This window comes from Anomaloglossus baeobatrachus, chromosome 2 (genome assembly GCF_048569485.1).
Source record: "Anomaloglossus baeobatrachus isolate aAnoBae1 chromosome 2, aAnoBae1.hap1, whole genome shotgun sequence".
NCBI classification, from domain to species: domain Eukaryota; kingdom Metazoa; phylum Chordata; class Amphibia; order Anura; family Aromobatidae; genus Anomaloglossus; species Anomaloglossus baeobatrachus.
This window is the reverse complement of record NC_134354.1, coordinates 384239123-384260266: the sequence shown is the minus strand read 5'-3', so window position 1 is coordinate 384260266 and position 21144 is coordinate 384239123.

The following is a 21144-nucleotide window of genomic DNA, read 5'->3' as shown; positions in this document are numbered from 1 at the left end:
TGCACCCCGCATTAATGCCGGAAAGCAGGAGGTCAGATCAGGTTGTTTTCCCATATAGCACTGGTCATGGGTGCACGTTGATGTAGAAATCAAATTCTCATAAAGCCATCAGGGAAAGTAGGGAATCAACGGCACATACCATTCGGTTCCAGAAGACAAATTATGTTATTGGTTCCAAAAATGCATATAAAAGGCAAGAGAAGAGCTGGGTGCGGGTCCCCTCAGGACGACGGCCGTTTCATGCTATACAGCACTTCTACGGGTCTACCTAGGAAGTGGATCCATAGAAGTGCTGTATAGCACGAAACGGCCGTCGTCCTGAGGGGACCCACACCCAGCTCTCCTCTTGCCTTTTATATGCACTTTTGGAACCAATAAAATAATTTGTCTTCTGGAACCGGATGGTATGTGCCATTGATTCCCTACTTTCTCTGATGGCTTTATGAGAATTTGATTCCTGCTCCTCTTTCTCCACCATGTCCTGATGCTCATTATATATGTATATCCCCCAGGAGTAAATTTTTTGTCTGCCCTTCCACATAGTGCATTGGCTCTACCACTCTAGGAGTGCCACTTCTTACCAATGGTAACACAACATTTTATGAGGCTTTCCTCACCATCTCTCTTCCAGTGTTTATCAGATAGCCCCCAGAAGTAACTTTTTTGTCTGCTCTTGCATGTAGTGTATTGGCTCTACCACTCTATAAGTGTCAGCCCTTACCAATAATAACCAATGCCATTACCAATGACACAGGTTACACTTGCTCACGACTAGCCATGATAGATGAGCTTGCTTTACAACTTATTCATAAAGATGATAATGATTGGTTTTATTGCTGTTCAACTCCATTTTCCTGACATGGGTTTCAGGCCTGACAGATAACACTGAACATTTTGGAATGGTATTTATAAGAGATCCATCCCAATTCAATGGATGTGTGCAACCTCTCTGTATTTCAAAAATCTATGTATCAGACAAGGTTAAGGATGCCAGTGGTGACAGTCATGGGCAAATGACCCTGTGTCTTCACCCTGGCACCCTACAGACAAAGATGAGAGAGTTGAGATTTCACCTGGTCACAGTGGTGCTTCTCGACCACAAGTCAGCATCTCATTGTCTGGTTCACACTGTGCTTATCTGTGTTCAGGGTTATTAAACAATAAAGAAGAGTCCACAACGGTTACAAATTTAATGTACTTTAATTGTAACACATATCAAACACCACTTCACTTTCCTTGTTTCCTTGTGACAGTTTGCAAACTGAGTTTCTTACAAAGCATTAACATCTTAGTGTAAAGTGGCTCTTCCGTTATGGCTGCAGGGAAATTCACATCAGCTAAAATTGAGGGTGAGGGTGGTTGGCGCCTCCCTGTCCACTAGGTATCTAATCACAGGGGTCAATGTGTATTGCTGTGATTAGAGTTACCTACACGGTTATGCTACTTCTTCCGGATGACTCCTAGAGTCTGTTCCCCAATGCCAGTGGCCATCAGTTAACCATGACCAACCACTGTCTGCACTGTTCACACTCACTTGCTTGATGGGGGGGGCGCTCTCTGGTCCCTCAATTTGCCTCAATAGAGCTTAAGATACAATCCGAATCCGATCCCAGTCACCTTTGTTTCCCCCTGCCAGTTACTTCTACTTTGGCTTACTCTACACACTACTCTATCTTATCCAAACCCATGAAATGCTCCACACTATATCCTCTTTACTGTGGGCTGGGTTTACTAGCTAACTCCTTCAGCTCTGTCCATGTATCTGAAGCCTAAGCTTTCCTTTCCAACTAGGGAACCCAGGACTGGTGGGTTGACATCTAATGGTGGCTAGTAACACTGCACCCATAGACACACACAAGGGGAACTTAAACATCTTACTACTCCTATACATATAAATACACATTATACACTGTTGTAAAACTAATGACGTTTTCAGCGGGTACAGGTCATGTAGCACTCTTCTACTCAAGCACAGATTCAGCTAAGACAGGTTTTACACCAACACAACAACTATGATACAGGCCCTTACTTTCCATAACTTATTCGTAAACATGAAAAAAGTGGTTTAGTGGCTACTCAGCTCAATTTTCATGACACAGATTTCACGCCAGCATGACTATGATAAAGGCTCTTGCTTACAATTACCTCTTATAGAAGGCCAAAATTCAATCAATTTTTAATACAGCAATGTTTCTAATATCTTTACTATCCACATTTTCTTCACTAGGCACATAAACCGCTTTCATTTCATTCAAGTCAAGTTCTTGCTTTGTTGCGTCATTGTATTTCTCAGTCAAATGTCAGTGTCATCTGATGGAAATGAGTGTTCCTTTTGATCCCATACATCTCTTCCACTGTCCACAACATGATAGTATATTTTAATGCATTCATTAACAGATTTGTTCTGTTCAATTTTGTTAAAAAAAAAATATTAAAAATGTATTCAGAGGCCCTCCTCTATGTGTTTTCTAGGGTGTATTGCAGTCCCTCTTTCTAATTTTTGTCCAACCTTGCACATTGCTGAACATCAGGATTTGCACATTTGGTCCTATTTGGTCCTTCAAAAAGGGTAGAGAGGACCCTGCTTCACCAATTAGGTGCTCAGGAGAAAAAACGTAGAATAATGAAGAGGAAGAGCTCCGGCACACTACCTCAATGTAGTCAGACACAAAATTTCTTAATATATTTATTTTTATTTTTGAAAAAAAGAATTCATGCATATGATGTCCACAATTTTAACGTTTCAAGCATATTATGGTCTTCATCAAAAGGACCATCTAAATACAAATGTGAATACAAATAAATACATGGATAAACAAATAAATAGCAAATGAACAGAAAATCGCATACTGTCAACATAGAGGCTCAGATTAGGAGGGGGAAGGGGAGATCAATTAGGAATAGTGGTCACTGTAGGTAGTGCATAGGAGGTGTATATCAACCGTGACAGACACCAACACCCTGATTTGAATTAGCAAATGCCCGTATGATGAGGATAACATTCCACGGAGTGTAACTGTGAAGTTAGCATTACCTGTGGTTATAAGGCAAGGTGAGTCGTTACTGGGAGATGCGTTGCGGCAAGTACCACGGAACAGATGCTCAAGAGTATAATTAACCATACAATCTATCAAGGTAAAACACAAAATAGGTCTAAACAACCGGATATAGATGTCAAATAATAACTACATATGTACCCAATGTTGATACCTTAGAACTATGAATCCTGAATTATATGTAAGACCGCTATATTGGTTCGGCTCAATCGTATATTATACTCAAGTATAGTCACCGTTTCATCTACATGGAGACAGAAAATACAGTAAACCCAAAAGGATCCACACACTGGATCATATTAGAAGGAAAAAACTCACATATACTTGCTCTGTTGCTAGGTCTAATCAGAAAAGAGGGGGGGCAATATTACGCTCCAGTATCCTAAAATAGATAACATAGTATACTAAGACTGTACTAATTATATGTCTGTGGATATGTGACTACATAATGAGACCTACCTATAAGGTACAGCAGAGTAGTGCCTGTGTCCAGGTTTAAACTCCTGCCTGTATACTATAATGCTGCATTAGTTGTCCTCTAGGTCATATTCACTGTCTTATATAGGGATACATGCTGCTATGTGTACACATAAAGGATTTCTAATGAATGGAAAAAAAAGTTTCAGTGAGTATACTTAACTTAATTATTAGAACATAGAGGTCAGAACTTAGTTGATAGACCTGTTCAGGTTCCTAAGTAGTTATGGAAATCACCCCAAGGGGTACCGGACTGTCTAAACAAAGACAGAAGGGGAACATAAGTAAGGTTATATCAACAGGCCGCAAGGCACCACCCCGTAACTCACCTGAACCTGTGTGAAATGGCAATAGGACCTGCTCCCTCAGTGTGGCGGTGATAAATGCCGGCTAGTGGGGGTTTTTAAAGGAAAACATGTGTGAATCACTTCCTGTATTATTATTTTTTATATGACCTTTTTAGGTACCTAACAACCTGGGATGCTTACAGGCTGGTTATTTTGTATAATTTGTATATAGTTGTTATAGTTTAAAATCTTATTTGGTTGTGGGACCCATTGTATTACACATAAAGATAGGGTACATATAGATCCCTCCTCTCCAACACCCCCGCCCCCCCCTTCCCTTCCCTCCATTACCCCTGGTATCCTACAACGCTATATATATATATATATATATGTATATATATATGTATATATATATATATATATTAGGAATATTAATACATTACATAGCGTATATTGGAGGTCTCCCTATATTATCTTTTCTCGTGTGTATAAATATATACAATTGTATACATAGATTGTATGCCAGGACTATCAGTATACACACGTTGGGAATAAACATTAATATAGCTCTACATATGGGATATGATAAGCCATCTTTTGTTTAGAACATAATAACTATGATGAAATATAATGATCTACAGCCAAATTGCGATTCTAACTTATTCCCCCCTTTTTTGCAGAATTACTGACACCGCACCCTTGGGCACTTTCCCTGACATGCCGCCCATAGGCACAGAAACGTACAGTCGTAGGAACGGCACTTATTCACCACCTACTTTGGATTAGTGACGCCCCCTGCACGAGTGTCACCCTTAGGACACACCTCCTGGCCTTCCCCTCCTCACTAGTGGCTTCTGAAACCGGCAAAACCAAAACCGGAAGTGACGTATCGGACGATCACCCGAAACCGGAAGTGACGCGTCGGAGGGTCACATGACGTTTGAAACGCAAGCATCACAGCGGTTCACCTCCCCACTTCCTCATTGGTAGTACAGGAAGTGATTCACACATGTTTTCCTTTAAAAACCCCCACTAGCCGGCATTTATCACCGCCACACTGAGGGAGCAGGTCCTATTGCCATTTCACACAGGTTCAGGTGAGTTACGGGGTGGTGCCTTGCGGCCTGTTTATATAACCTTACTTATGTTCCCCTTCTGTCTTTGATTAGACAGTCCGGTACCCCTTGGGGTGATTTCCATAACTACTTAGGAACCTGAACAGGTCTATCAACTAAGTTCTGACCTCTATGTTCTAATAATTAAGTTAAGTATACTCACTGAAACTTTTTTTTCCATTCATTAGAAATCCTTTATGTGTATACATAGCAGCATGTATCCCTATATAAGACAGTGAATATGACCTAGAGGACAACTAATGCAGCATTATAGTATACAGGCAGGAGTTTAAACCTGGACACAGGCACTACTCTGCTGTACCTTATAGGTAGGTCTCATTATGTAGTCACATATCCACAGACATATAATTAGTACAGTCTTAGTATACTATGTTATCTATTTTAGGATACTGGAGCGTAATATTGCCCCCCCTCTTTTCTGATTAGACCTAGCAACAGAGCAAGTATATGTGAGTTTTTTCCTTCTAATATGATCCAGTGTGTGGATCCTTTTGGGTTTACTGTATTTTCTGTCTCCATGTAGATGAAACGGTGACTATACTTGAGTATAATATACAATTGAGCCGAACCAATATAGCGGTCTTACATATAATTCAGGATTCATAGTTCTAAGGTATCAACATTGGGTACATATGTAGTTATTATTTGACATCTATATCCGGTTGTTTAGACCTATTTTGTGTTTTACCTTGATAGATTGTATGGTTAATTATACTCTTGAGCATCTGTTCCGTGGTACTTGCCGCAACGCATCTCCCAGTAACGACTCACCTTGCCTTATAACCACAGGTAATGCTAACTTCACAGTTACACTCCGTGGAATGTTATCCTCATCATACGGGCATTTGCTAATTCAAATCAGGGTGTTGGTCTCTGTCACGGTTGATATACACCTCCTATGCACTACCTACAGTGACCACTATTCCTAATTGATCTCCCCTTCCCCCTCCTAATCTGAGCCTCTATGTTGACAGTATGCGATTTTCTGTTCATTTGCTATTTATTTGTTTATCCATGTATTTATTTGTATTCACATTTGTATTTAGATGGTCCTTTTGATGAAGACCATAATATGGTTGAAACGTTAAAATTGTGGACATCATATGCATGAATTCTTTTTTTCAAAAATAAAAATAAATATACTAAGAAATTTTGTGTCTGACTACATTGAGGTAGTGTGCCGGAGCTCTTCCTCTTCATTATTCTACGTTTTTTCTCCTGAGCACCTAATTGGTGAAGCAGGGTCCTCTCTTCCCTTTTTGTATAGTCTTTTTTGTGACCCTGCTCCCAACCTCATGACAGACGAAGTCTGAACTTTACCGTAATCTTACCAGATTATTGAACAGAATTTTGATATCCTTATGTCGCAGTCTCACTTTACCACTTTTTCCTACAATGAGGAAGAGACTAATAACATTGTGTCAAAAATAACATCTTCCAGCAAACCTGGACACAGGCACTACTCTGCTGTACCTTATAGGTAGGTCTCATTATGTAGTCACATATCCACAGACATATAATTAGTACAGTCTTAGTATACTATGTTATCTATTTTAGGATACTGGAGCGTAATATTGCCCCCCCTCTTTTCTGATTAGACCTAGCAACAGAGCAAGTATATGTGAGTTTTTTCCTTCTAATATGATCCAGTGTGTGGATCCTTTTGGGTTTACTGTATTTTCTGTCTCCATGTAGATGAAACGGTGACTATACTTGAGTATAATATACGATTGAGCCGAACCAATATAGCGGTCTTACATATAATTCAGGATTCATAGTTCTAAGGTATCAACATTGGGTACATATGTAGTTATTATTTGACATCTATATCCGGTTGTTTAGACCTATTTTGTGTTTTACCTTGATACATTGTATGGTTAATTATACTCTTGAGCATCTGATCCGTGGTACTTGCCGCAACGCATCTCCCAGTAACGACTCACCTTGCCTTATAACCACAGGTAATGCTAACTTCACAGTTACACTCCGTGGAATGTTATCCTCATCATACGGGCATTTGCTAATTCAAATCAGGGTGTTGGTGTCTGTCACGGTTGATATACACCTCCTATGCACTACCTACAGTGACCACTATTCCTAATTGATCTCCCCTTCCCCCTCCTAATCTGAGCCTCTATGTTGACAGTATGCGATTTTCTGTTCATTTTCTATTTATTTGTTTATCCATGTATTTATTTGTATTCACATTTGTATTTAGATGGTCCTTTTGATGAAGACCATAATATGGCTGAAACGTTAAAATTGTGGACATCATATGCATGAATTCTTTTTTTCAAAAATAAAAATAAATATATTAAGAAATTTTGTGTCTAACTACATTGAGGTAGTGTGCCGGAGCTCTTCCTCTTCATTATTCTACGTTTTTTCTCCTGAGCACCTAATTGGTGAAGCAGGGTCCTCTCTTCCCTTTTTGTATAGTCTTTTTTGTGACCCTGCTCCCAACCTCATGACAGACGAAGTCTGAACTTTACCGTAATCTTACCAGATTATTGAACAGAATTTTGATATCCTTATGTCGCAGTCTCACTTTACCACTTTTTCCTACGAGGAAGAGACTAATAACATTGTGTCAAAAATAACATCTTCCAGCAATTTTTTAAGCATCTCGTCAGAGGACATACGAAAAAGAGACCTGGAGAAAGAACTACGTAGGCATACGTCATTAGAACTTCATGCAATTACTTTAGCGGAATACCACCGCACGAAAAGGATCCCGCGGGGCCTCAGAGTGGCATTAAGACCAACCCTCTTTTCCGAAAATATTGAGTTTTGTGATCGGTTTGAGGCAATCATTAATAAATTTTCTATGGACATTATCGTACTAACGATAGATTTCTTACAGAAAGAAATTAACCTTGTATCCGATAACATCAGATCAGCGGACGAACAACTGAAGCAGACATTATCTGCATCAGACCTATCACAACTCAAGAAGAGGACTGACGACATTATCAGTGAATTTCGGAGGGACCTAGAGGCCAGAAAGAGGAACAAGTTCCTTAGAGACCAGGAGGATTATACCAGAGGAACGGTATATAGATGGCGGGCTGGAGAATCTCTTCACTATTTGGTCCTTCAACTGAGTTCTGTACCAGTTCCCATCACCTGCATAATATGCTCCACAGAAATTTTGTCTCGATAGATGTCCTCTGATTTGTTCACCGTGTGATGCCCTGGCCTATCAGGTCGTCACAGAGTATTGTGCAATCTGCCCTTCTGTGCAATATCCACCTCCTCCTTGGTTACAGGTTCCTAACCAAATGGTGTTGCCAAAGACCAGCTAATCAATATCCTAGGAACACTCTGCCCCGCACCCCCAGACACACCAGTGGACTGCCTGAGTGGAATAGGGTCGCCCACTTGGGGGTTGGTTAAAAGGGAGGTCAGGAGTGCCAGGAGAGAGCAGAGTAGTGTTGGAGGTGAAGGAGAGAGGAGGTTAGGAGCTGGGCTCCTTGGAAGTACTAGGTGGCAGACATTGGTCTGGGCCTGGTAGGAGCTAGACCCCCGGTCGCAGGGAATCGTGACAAAGGGCACGGCATTGTCGTGGAGGACAGCCGGCGGCCTTGTACCATCACCGGGCTGGGACTAGGGCACGACGGGGTAAGTGGACCCTAGGTCAAAGAGGAGCTTCAGGCAACCTGACAATTTACCCGACGAGAACGGAGCCTTCAAGATCTACTCTCCACCCGCTCCAAAATTGGGGTACTAGTGCAATGAGAGGGATAGGACTTTCCACAAATACGGTCCAAAAAATCCCAAGCGTGAACCCTTAGAGCAAGCTCGCTCAGTTAGCCATACTGGGGAGCGGGACCCGACTAATTCCAGGCTACAGGGACCAACCAGAGAGAAACAAGGTGCCAAGGGAAAGGTCACAGATCAACAGGCAACACCAATGGAAATGGGACCCAGGCATGCTCCCCCTCAGCGTCAGCAGTGTCCAGAACTTTGGTTTACTACAGGTGTCAGTGTCAGCGTTATTGGACTGAGTGAGTACGCAAGTGACCCTTACCTTCCAATGCATCTCCCTGTCACCATCACCGAGTCCCGGGGCATTCCCCCTACCCATGGAGGGGTTAAACACCTGGCTGCCCACTCCTTCGCCACCGAGTACTCCCAGCCTCAGCAGTGGTACTCCACCTTACCACAGACCACGGGTTGCGTCACAAACTATTCCATACAATATGCCTCGTAAATTCCCCCCTTTTTCTATTAGAGTGGCCGCGAGACCCCCGGGTCCGGACGCCCTTCGAGCCACCGCGGATTCGGATCTGAGCAGCCAGGCTGCTGACACGGGGGCGGTAGATCTCTACAATACCCTCCAAGGCAAGCACACGTTCTTTCATTTGAGAAGCTGTCCATCTCTTTGGTTGTGGATGTGGCAGATGTCATCCCCAGGTGTGATTTTGGGGTCCATCCTTAGGCCTCTTTCACACGTCAGTGAAAAACAGATGTTTTTAACTGATGTGATAAAATGTGCCTCTGTGTGCCATGATTTTGGCACACGTGATCTCCGTGTGCTATCCGTGATAATAGAGGGAGATTATACTCACCTGTCCACGCTCCTGCTGTTCATGGTGCTGAAGTCTCCTGCTCTCCTGTGTCTAGCAGCTGTGTCTCTCACCACTGCAGCTACTTCTGGGTCATATGCATGAGAATAGAAAAAAACAAAGAGAAAAATTGTATGAAAAATACCCTGAATAATAATGAACAAAATGCAAGTGCTTAATAGCAGGGTACTTAGTATATACATTTTTGCAAAAACGTAAGAAGCCATCCCATCTCGTCACGGTGTACCCATCTGGGATGGTCCCTAACCAACTAAAGTTAAAACCATTATACATACCTGACTTGTGTCTATCAAAAACTCCAATGTGAATGGTATCAAGTGGTCAGCTGGGTCTCAGATTAAATACACAGCAAAGTGGAAAGCAATTGGTTATTCAGCCTCAGTATAAGGAGGGCTGCACCCCCAACTTGCAATAAAGCAAGATAGCAGACAAAAAAAACCCACATGTTTTTCACTGATATGATAAAGGTGCGTATGTCCCTCCGTGTGGCCATGATTTTGGCACACATGTGATCTCCGTGTGCTATCCGTGATAATAGATGGAGATTATACTCACCTGTCCACGCTCCTGCTGTCCATGGTGCTGTGAAGTCTCCTGCTCTCTTGTGTCTGACAGCTGTGTCTCTCACCACTTCAGCTACTTCTGGGTCGGCTGTGCAGTGCATAACTGCATATGCATGAGAATAGTTAGCTGGCCTGGAAACAGGAGACAGCAGCGGCTGAAGACAGCAGTGCTGGAGAAGGTGACTTGAAAAAGATTTTTATTTTAAATGTACGTGCGCAGACCCCAAGAGTCGGCAGCAGGGGCCAAAAATGCAGCAGTCACCACTGAGCGGCTGGGAAGGTGAGAGTGCTGGAGTCCCCGCTGGGGGGATACAGATGTGAGGGGAGATCCAACAGATAAGCACCCATGACACAACTGTGTCAATATATTGAGCATGTCTTTACAACAGGTTTTTATAACTTTTCTTATAGTGGTTTGCTTTCTGCTTATTATTATGAACTAAATTATCATTGTCCATATTCTATGACATGTGGGTAACTTGGATTGTTCTAGTGGATGACTGTAATTATTTGATTGTTAATCAATATATTCCCGCTGAGACATATTTTGTGTCTTGTGATCCCACATTACATATAATAAACAAATATTTTAGCATTTTTTTGGGGTTGGTGAGCTGGGGAATGAGTAAGAAATTTGCTGACTATTTTTCAGATATACACTGGATACTGTAGCATGAAGGTGGTGGGTACCTTTGTAGGGGTGGATTTAGGCTCAGCTGACAATGAAGGGGGGCACCAACTTTCATAGAGTCAATCCTCTGCTGGTAGGCAGGGACGATATTTGAGGGACAGTCCTCACCCCCCATGTTGATTTTGTGACCTACACTAATATTTAATTGGTAGGCTACTCCAAGCACACCAAAAACATTATTTTATGTTAATCTATAGAAGGACATGATTGATTGATGTGTGTGTCTACTTTATTTTAAATAGTTGAAATAAAGTACGGTATCTATTTTAGACGTTTTCTTTTGTTTTTTTTCTGATCCATATCCATACATTTTTGATAGTCTATGTTCAACACCACAGATAACTCTCTGAGTACAGATAATGTAGTAGATGTCACCTGCAGTCCTATGTAACACCACAGATAACACAGTGATAACTCTCTGAGTACAGATAATGTAGTAGATGTCACCTGCAGTCCTATGTAACACCACAGATAACACAGTGATAACTCTCTGAGTACAGATAATGTATTAGATGTCACCTGCAGTCCTATGTAACACCACAGATAACACAATAATAACTCTTTGAGTACAGATAATGTAGTAGATGTTACGTGCAGTCCTATGTAACACCACACCACAAATAACAGAGTGATTACTCTCTGTGTACAGATAAAGTAGTAGATGTTACCTGCAGTCCTATGTAACACCACAGATAACACAATAATAACTCTCTGAGTACAGATAATGTAGTAGATGTTACCTGCAGTCCTATGTAACACCACAGATAACAGTGATAGCTCTCTGAGTACAGATAATGTAGTAGATGTTACCTGCAGTCCTATGTAACACCACAGATAACACAATAATAACTCTTTGAGTACAGATAATGTAGTAGATGTTACCTGCAGTCCTATGTAACACCACACCACAAATAACAGAGTGATTACTCTCTGAGTACAGATAAAGTAGTAGATGTTACCTGCAGTCCAATGTAACACCACAGATAACACAATAATAACGCTCTGAGTACAGATAATGTAGTAAATGTTACCTGCAGTCCTATGGTAACCGTCACACTTTAGCGACGCTCCAGCGATCCCACCAGCGATCTGACCTGGTCAGGATCGCTGGTGCGTCGCTACATGGTCGCTGGTGAGCTGTCAATCAGGCAGATCTCACCAGCGACCAGTGACCAGCCAGCAGCGACGTGTGGAAGCGATTCTGCGCTTGGTAACTAAGGTAAATATCGGGTAACCAATCACTTGGTTACCCAATATTTACCTTGGTTACCAGCGCACACCGCTTAGCGCTGGCTCCATGCACTCCTAGCCAGAGTACACATCGGATTAATAAGCAAACCGCTTTGCTTATTTACTCGATGTGTACACCGGCTACGTGTGCAGGGAGCAGGGAGCCGGCACTGGCAGCGTGAGAGTGGCGGATGCTAGTAACCAAGGTAAATATCGGGTAATCAAGCAAAGGGCTTCGCTTGGTTACCCGATATTTACCTTGGTTACAGCTTACCACAGGCTGCCAGAAGCCGGCTACCTGCTGCCTGCACATTCAGATCGGTGCTCTCTCGCTGTCAAACACAGCGATGTGTGCTTCACAGCGGGAGAGCAATGTCCAAAAAATGAACCAGCACTGTGTGTAACGATCAGCGATTTAACAGCAGGGGCCAGATCGCTGCTCAGTGTCGCACACAGCGAGATCGCTAATGAGGTCACTGGTGCATCACAAAAACCGTGACTCAGCAGCGATCTCGCTAGCGATCTCGCTATGTGAGAAGTACCCTTATGTAACACCACAGATAACACAATGATAACTCTGAGTTCAAATAATGTAGTACACGTTACCTGCAGTACTATGTAACACCACAGATAACACAGAGATAACTCTCTGAGTACAGATAGTGTAGTAGATGTCACCTGCAGTCCTATGTAACACCATATATAACACAATGATATATTTCTGACAACAAATAATGTAGATGTGCAGTCCTATGTAACACCTCAGTGATATCTGCTACATGATCTGTAATCAGAGTTATTACCTGCAGTCCTATGTTAAAGCCCCGTCACACTAAGCAACATCGCTAGCAACATCGCTGCTAACGAACAACTTTTGTGACGTTGCTAGCGATGTTGCTGTGTGTGACATCCAGCAACAACCTGGGCCATTTTTTAGTTGTTGCTGTCCCACTGTGAAGCACAGATCGCTGTGTGTGACAGCGAGACAGCAACAACTAATGTGCAGGCAGCAGGAGCCGGCTTCTGCGGAGGCTGGTAACCAATGTAAACATCGGGTAACCAAGAAGCCCTGTCCTTGGTTACCCGATATTTACCTTTGTTACCAGCCTCCGCCGCTCTCACTGTCAGTGCCGGCTCCTGCTCTGTGCACATGTAGCTGTAGGACACATCGGGTTAATTAACCCGATGTGTGCTGTAACTAGGAGAGCAGGGAGCAAGCGCTAAGCATTGTGCGCTGCTCCCTGCTCTGTGCACATTTAGCTGCAGTACACATCGGGTAATTAACCCGATGTGTGCTGTAACTAGGAGAGCAGGGAGCCAGCGCTCAGTGTGCGCTGCTCCCTGCTCTCTGCACGTGTAGCTGCGTGCACTGGTAACCAAGGTAAATATCAGGTTGGTTACCCGATATTTACCTTAGTTACCAAGCGCAGCATCTTCCACGCGGCGCTAGGGGCTGGTCACTGGTTGCTGGTGAGCTCACCAGTAACTCGTGTAGCCACGCTCCAGCGATCCCTGCCAGGTCAGGTTGCTGGTGGGATCGCTGGAGCGTCGCAGTGTGACATCTCACCAGCAACCTCCTAGCAACTTACCAGCGATCCCTATCGTTGTTGGGATCGCTGGTAAGTTGCTTAGTGTGACTGGACCTTTACACCACAAATAACACAATGATATCTCTGATTACAGATAATGTAGCAGATGTCACCTGCAGACCTATATAACACCACAAATTAAACAGTGATAACTCTCTGACTAAAGATAAGTATATGAAACTTGGGTTCCTAAAGGTACCGTCACACTAAGCAACTTACCAGCGATCCCAACAACGATAGGGATCGCTGGTAAGTTGCTAGGAGGTTGCTGGTGAGCTGTCACACTGCGACGCTCCAGCGATCCCACCAGCAACCTGACCTGGCAGGGATCGCTGGAGCGTGGCTACACGAGTTGCTGGTGAGCTCACCAGCAACCAGTGACCAGCCGCCAGCGCCGCGTGGAAGATGCTGCGCTTGGTAACTAAGGTAAATATCGGTAACCAACCCGATATTTACCTTGGTTACTACTGCACGGAGCTACACGTGCAGAGAGCAGGGAGCAGCGCACACTGAGCGCTGGCTCCCTGCTCTCCTAGTACAGCACACATCGGGTTAATTACCCGATGTATGCTGCAGCTACATGTGCACAGAGCAGGGAGCAGCGCACAATGCTTAGCGCTGGCTCCCTGCTCTCCTACTTACAGCACACATCAGGTTAATTAACCCGATGTGTCCTGCAGCTAGCTACATGTGCACAGAGCAGGAGCCGGCAGCACAGGCAGTGAGAGCGGGGGAGGCTGGTATCAAAGGTAAATATCGGGTAACCAAGGACAGGGCTTCTTGGTTACCCGATGTTTACATTGGTTACCAGCCTCTGCAGAAGCCGGCTCCTGCTGCCTGTACATTTAGTTGTTGCTGTCTCGCTGTCACACACAGCGATCTGTGCTTCACAGCAGGACAGCAACAACTAAAAAATGGCCCAGGACATTCAGCAACAACCAACGACCTCACAGCAGGGGCCAGGTTGTTGCTGGATGTCACACACAGCAACATCGCTAGCAACGTCACAAAAGTTGTTCGTTAGCAGCGATGTTGCTAGCGATGTTGCTTAGTGTGACGGGGCCTTAAGTAACAACACAGTTAATACAATGATTATACACGCCAACAGAACCAAACTAGTGATAAATGTAACATGCTGGAAAACAAATGGCTTAGAAACTGTACATAATAGATGTAATATCTTGGATGATTTTCTCACTTGTATTCTGCAATTTGATTCATCTGTTTTTAGATACAGACAAGACTGCCGAGACCCCACCACTGAGCCAATGTCCCATGCCCGAACAAAACACACAATTGTAGTAAACCAAATCAACTTTATTGGAGAGATAATCAAATATTTATACAAACTCTCATCTTTTGTTGGGGTTGGGGTCGGTCACAGCTTAAAATTAACCGTTGTAATTATTCAACCGGATATACCATTTCAAACGAGGCGTAATGCCAGGCCGGACTCCCGGCGCAATCAGCCTTCGCTTAACATCCACCATTTTCAACCACTGACCGCTGTGACTTAAAGCAATATAACATACAATAAAGGGGAGGGAGGGTGGGACAGCAGCAGACTGTGTCCGGGTTGCCAGCAGCACAGCAGCGTCCGGGTCTCAGGATGAGCAGAGGCCGAATCCAGGAACTAAGGGGATTATATAGGGGAGCCAATAGTGAGGAAAATAGTGGGATTGGACACCATAAAGGGGGCAGGGTTCGGGCATGGGAGTGGGATTTTAACCTCTTACATACCGGGCTCGGCAGTCAGGGTGCATTCAGTGCAGCCTCACTGACCTGCCCTGCAGACTGCCGAGACCCCACCACTGAACCAATGTCCCATGCCCGAACAAAACACACAATTGTAGTAAACCAAATCAACTTTATTGGAGAGATAATCAAATATTTATACAAACTCTCATCTTTTGTTGGGTTGGGGTCGGTCACAGCTTAAAATTAACCGTTGTAATTATTCAACCGGATATACCATTTCAAACGAGGCGTAATGCCAGGCCGGACTCTCGGCGCAATCAGCCTTCGCTTACCATCCACCATTTTCAACCACTGACCACCACGGAGGAGCAAAAGTCGCTAGACTGCGCTCCGACCCCCACCCATAAAAAAAGAGGGCCTGCTAAATGCCCTCTTGCTCAATGCCATCTTGAAAGCAAATAAAATAGCTGCCTGTCCCTGATGGAGTTTTTTACCATGTCGGACCTCTTGGAACAGGAACAGAGCTCATCACCGAATACGAAAAAAAAATTGGGCGATACCGCACCATCCATTAGTGAAGAAATAAATAAAGGCTACCATAATGCACAAAACAAGAGAAACACCACTACCAAAGTGCTGAAAATCAGGGTTGGTAAACCAGCCCGTGCAGCCTCGGTAGTGTGAAGGCCTAGGCTATGAATCGTTTGTCCAGTATGATATTATATTATAATAAGATTAATCTGTATTTTCTATGTTTTATGTATTGCTTTTTACATATACCTGAATGAAATGTTGCAAGGATTGTAAACGTAAACCAACTATGCTTAGGGCTAAGTAATGAGTTTGCAGTCTCATAAATAAGTAAAATGACATTCTTCAATGTCTTCTTCCAGTCTTGGAAAACCGGTTAGACTCATGATTAAGGAATATTCTTGAATAGACTTTCCTCTCTTCCCAGACACACCTGAATGCCTTAAAGGAATGTTGTTTTACAGGACTGTCCAAAAAGCTGTATAAAATGTTATGCTTTTGAATACACTGGCAGAAGGCATCCACTTCTCCCAAATAGAGACACGTTTCTCTGTGTGGTCATTTTCCTGATTCATATACATCTGCGCAGTTCTGATTTGAAATCCACCTCTGTGACCCTGAGAGACCGGGAGGTCTCCCCCAACAGTTTGGCGCCCAACGTGGGGCCCCCATAAGGAGCACCCCGATACCTGGACACCCCGATACCTTGGACGTCACGGACCAGGACCTCCCTCCGCTCCAACAGGCCTGATCAACCAACAGCCCCGGTAAGTGTTACATACTGTGTATTCACTGCCGACAAGGTTGTTTTTGGAGAGGAGGGGGTGACAGGCCTTGTGTCCCCATCGGAGTTAAAGGTAACCGATAGTGACTCGGTGGTGATGCCCGCTGGGGGCCCAGTAGCTCGAATCCTACCCTGTGGTGTGGATTTCAATTGTCACAAGGGATCCGGAGGATGGATTGTAGGGAGTAAGACGGCAGCAGTTGGATATAGCTGGATAGACTGACCCGATCCGTAGTTTGAGGATACGGGGGGGATACCCGTGATCGAAGATAGGGATTAGGACAATAAATTGGTACAGCTGACCAAGTCCGGAGGGTGGGACATTCTTGTATGTGACATTTTTGTACGTCCTCCTCCTTTCACGGGACACCTTTGTTTTTACTTAGCTGAGGGAGCTAGAGTAAGGGTGGAACGCCCAGTGCCGGCCGGACTGTAGCATGCACCATATAGTCTTGAATTAGTGTAATCCAACTGCCGCCAAGACAGCAACAATGTTTAGGTGGAGAAAGAAGAAAGTTGAGAAGCCGGAAGGATCACAGAATGTTATAGAACTAGTGACAGACAGAGAGGAAAAAAAAGTTGTGCGCCATGCCTCAGAGATTTCTAAGGTGTTAGGTTTGCCTAGGAGCGGATGGCTATAGCTGTCACATGGAATGCGGCGCTGAAGGGAAAGAAAGTGAAGTTGAAAGATAAAGGATTGTGGGAAGATGCACAGGTGTTTGGTAAAGTGTAGCGCAGATGTTGCAGTCAGAAGGATAGGTTGAAATAGAAGAAGAAGGTGCAGGAGACAGGGGTGTATGTTAACCCAGCTAATTCAAATTTACATCATGCTGGGGGAAGTTGCCCAGCAAATGGTTTTACAAGGTGGTCAGACGATTCAGGAAGAATCAGAGGAATATGTTGGATAGCCTGGTGAGAATAGAGAGTTTACAAGTACAAAATTTGTTACTTTGAGTCCCTGAAGTGTCGACCCCTTATTGTACAAATAAGTGAAAATTTTGAACAATTGGTGTTGTAAAAGTGTGGCAGCATTATATCTTAAAATAGAATAGGGGCAGGTAAATACATATTTTTGCACCGTGTTAGCTAATCTAAAAAATCATAAAGACTTACCCCAATAATGTTGGAAGGTATTATATCCATTTAGAAAAAATAGATCCAACAGAGACGTGTATTATGGAGAATTAGATTTCTTGAGATACAGACTGCCAGTATTTCATTAATATTTTGATTTTCCTTTCTTTCATGGATATTAGAGTACAGTATATACGAACTGTGTTATCTATTGTAAGGTCTCAAAATTCCCCAGCAATGTATATTGTTGCAGAGAACTTTGCTAGATTAGTACACTAAAAAAAAAAAAAAAAAAAAAGGTGTTTTGAAACACAATGCATGGGGAAGGGTTCCTAAAAGTCTATATAGTGTCTATATAGAGAGAATTGGATAGAAGGGGAAAGGGAAAAGAAAGACAGAATTTTGAGTTATGTATATAATAAAAATGTACCTTGTGAGCGACCAAAAATGGCGATGGTGTGGTATGGGCCTGTTCTAGCTGTCACTGGAAAACTCCGGATGAGAGTGAACTTTGTTGTGGATGTGGAGACTCTAGGCCGCAATACTATGATAAACCATGTGCTATTTTAGGTCAGATCTAAAAATGGTGGATGAAGCACATGGTGGTCGAGGCATGGTTATTACAAAAGAAGTGAGAGGGGGATGTGTGAAGAAGACCATGTAATGTAACTGTTTAAACAACAGATTGGGTGGACTACTACATACTCAGACAGAGAAAAAGGTGTTTTATCTATAATTAGACTAAGATCAATTATATATATATAAAGTAATATTTGGGACTTGGGTCAGTCATAAAGAGAGTGTCAGGTTAGTAGGAAATTGGATTTAATGAGTATTTGCAATGTGAGCCTTAGGGATCAAAATGTTAACATCCATTGCTATATTGAAAATATTAAATTAAAGCTGTTAGTAAAAGTTTATAATACTGAAAGATTTAATATGAATGAATGAATGAATGAGTGGTTGTGCTGGAGATCCAGTGTGTAGGTTGGATTGAGTCAGCACAGTCATAGGGGGAATGCCGTATTAATTAGTAAGCAATAAACTAAGAGGGAAAAAAAAACTTAAATAAACGTACCTTTGAAACAGATATGATGGAAGATAAGAAGAAAAATGAAAGGATGTATTCCAGTTGTGGATGGGATGGGTGAATTTTGAGAGTTGCATGTTTTTTTTTTTTGTTTGTTTTTTTTTTTTTTTTTAAAAAAAGAAATAAATAAAGGAGTAGATAGATTTTTAACCCAACAAGGGGAAGACAAGCCCTGTTTGCTTTTGGCTTCAGGGTGTGGACCCAAAATACAGGTATTTCCAGTTTGTGGGTCAAACAACTAAAGTTTCAACTTACAGGGGGGGTAGTCCTATTGTTTGCTATAAAAAAAGGAGACTTTTCTCTACTTTAGCAATGCATTGTAAATTATATTGGAAAAAGTAATTGACAATAGTGTTTTATTTTACTGATTCTATCTAAACAGAATAAATTGAATTGTGGACATGTTTAGATTTATTGGCAGATATTGGAGCATAGAGGTTAGGCTGTGTACAATTAGTTAATTATTATAATCTTTATTAATAATCTAATTTATTAATAATTATAATAATTTGGTTTACGGTGGATGATTTATGGCATTCTGTGTTTGATATATAATGTATTGAATAATCTGTTTTCTTTTTATAGAAAGATTGTAATACAGATTTCTGTGTTTCAAGCAAAGGTTGAAAAGTCATTGAAATCGTTTTCCATTATAAGGCTACACATAACATATTTATGGTGTTCCCGGTTAGGTATGATCTATACAATGTGACTTTTGTGCCTAAATGTAGAGCTCCGGGGACACACACTTTTTGAATCTAATTATGCTTTGGATAATGGATTCAAAAAGGGGGGAAAGACCTATTTTTAAGTTTTTAATTTGTTAATCAATTGAGTTTGTCTATTAAGTTTTCTTTATATTTTTTATCTGTAATGGAGGATACAGCAGACAGACATATATCTCATGATTGCTCTGCTGTAACAAGAATTGTCAGGTTTTGAACATGTCTCAGATGAGGCCATTGCTAATGCAGATTTTAAGTTTTTTCGTAGATGGATCCAGATACCAAGATGCTGGTTGATTCTGCACTGGATATGCTGAGGTTACACAACATGAGGTAATAAAAATTGAACCACTCCTCTCCCATCGGAATAGGAGAACGAGATGAAGATTTGCGATTGCTGTGGTTCGTAGAGCGGAAAGGGGTAAGATAGTCAAATGTGGCTATAGGCAGCAGATCTTTTCTAGTGTGACGTGAAAACCCTATAAAGACCGTAGAGTGCATATGAGCCCAGGTGGAGGCTCTCGCACAAGTGCAGACAGCAAAGAAGCAGTGAATGGGCCTAGAGTTGAGAGTCCTTTACCAATGCAGACCAGTACCTTGGTGGCTCCTGTCACGTCCGTGACATTGGTCACTACTTGTGTTTTTAAATCCCTACAGAAACAAGTGATTCAGCAAGGAACGGAGTGTGAGACGCAGGGAGCCAGCTGACTGAGGAAGGTCTGTGGATAAAGGGCGGTAAGCTTTCTCTGCCATGAGTGCTCTACTCAATAATGGCCCAGGTAAGCCATGAACACATGTGACAAAGATCATTATAAGTGTGGTGGTGGACAAGATATGGGTGGCACCAGTGCTCAATACCCAGGTGGCCAGACACACCAAGTCTTGTACGACCTGTGCTTAATACAAAGTAGAGAAACTAAAAAGACCTTGTAGAAACACTCCCCTCATCCGCTCTACTGCTCCGGTGATTGCAGATTAGTCATATACATCTACCATGAGTAGGTTTATGTGAGTTTGTGCGTGTTGTGTAAATTTCTTTCCAGGTTTGGTCAGAGGCATTCCAGTGCAGAAAACGACGTTATTGCTGAAAAGCACATGATGAAGGTGGTATGTAAAAAATGGGTTTACAGAAGTAAAGAAAGTGTATATTTTTATAGAAAGGTGGAAACTTCTTTTCGTGATAAACAGGTCTATTTGTAAGATATTTTTTGGTTTATCTCAAGCATGTACAATTTTTTTTTATATGATTGACTAAATAGTGTGATAAACAGGTGTATTCTCCAATTCCAGATTTTAAATCAGTGTCAGGAGCACGTGGTCTTCAGTCAGGGGACTGATTGATCCTAAAAGGACAAGCGAGAATGAGCCATCCAGCCACAGACATGTCAATAAGCACGAAGGCAGGGCAACATGGATTCACACGTCGCATTGCAGAAGGGTCGGCCCACCGAAGCTACACTGAGCGTCTTGCTTGTATTTATCCTTTTTAAAAGACCTGTACAGTGTCAGACCATCATTGCCAAAATACGTAGAAGAGAGGACTTAGAGAACCTTGAGACATGGGAAAGTCCAACTACAAAGGGTGAGGACTCGTCTAGGAGTCTTTAGTCTCAAACCGGTGAAG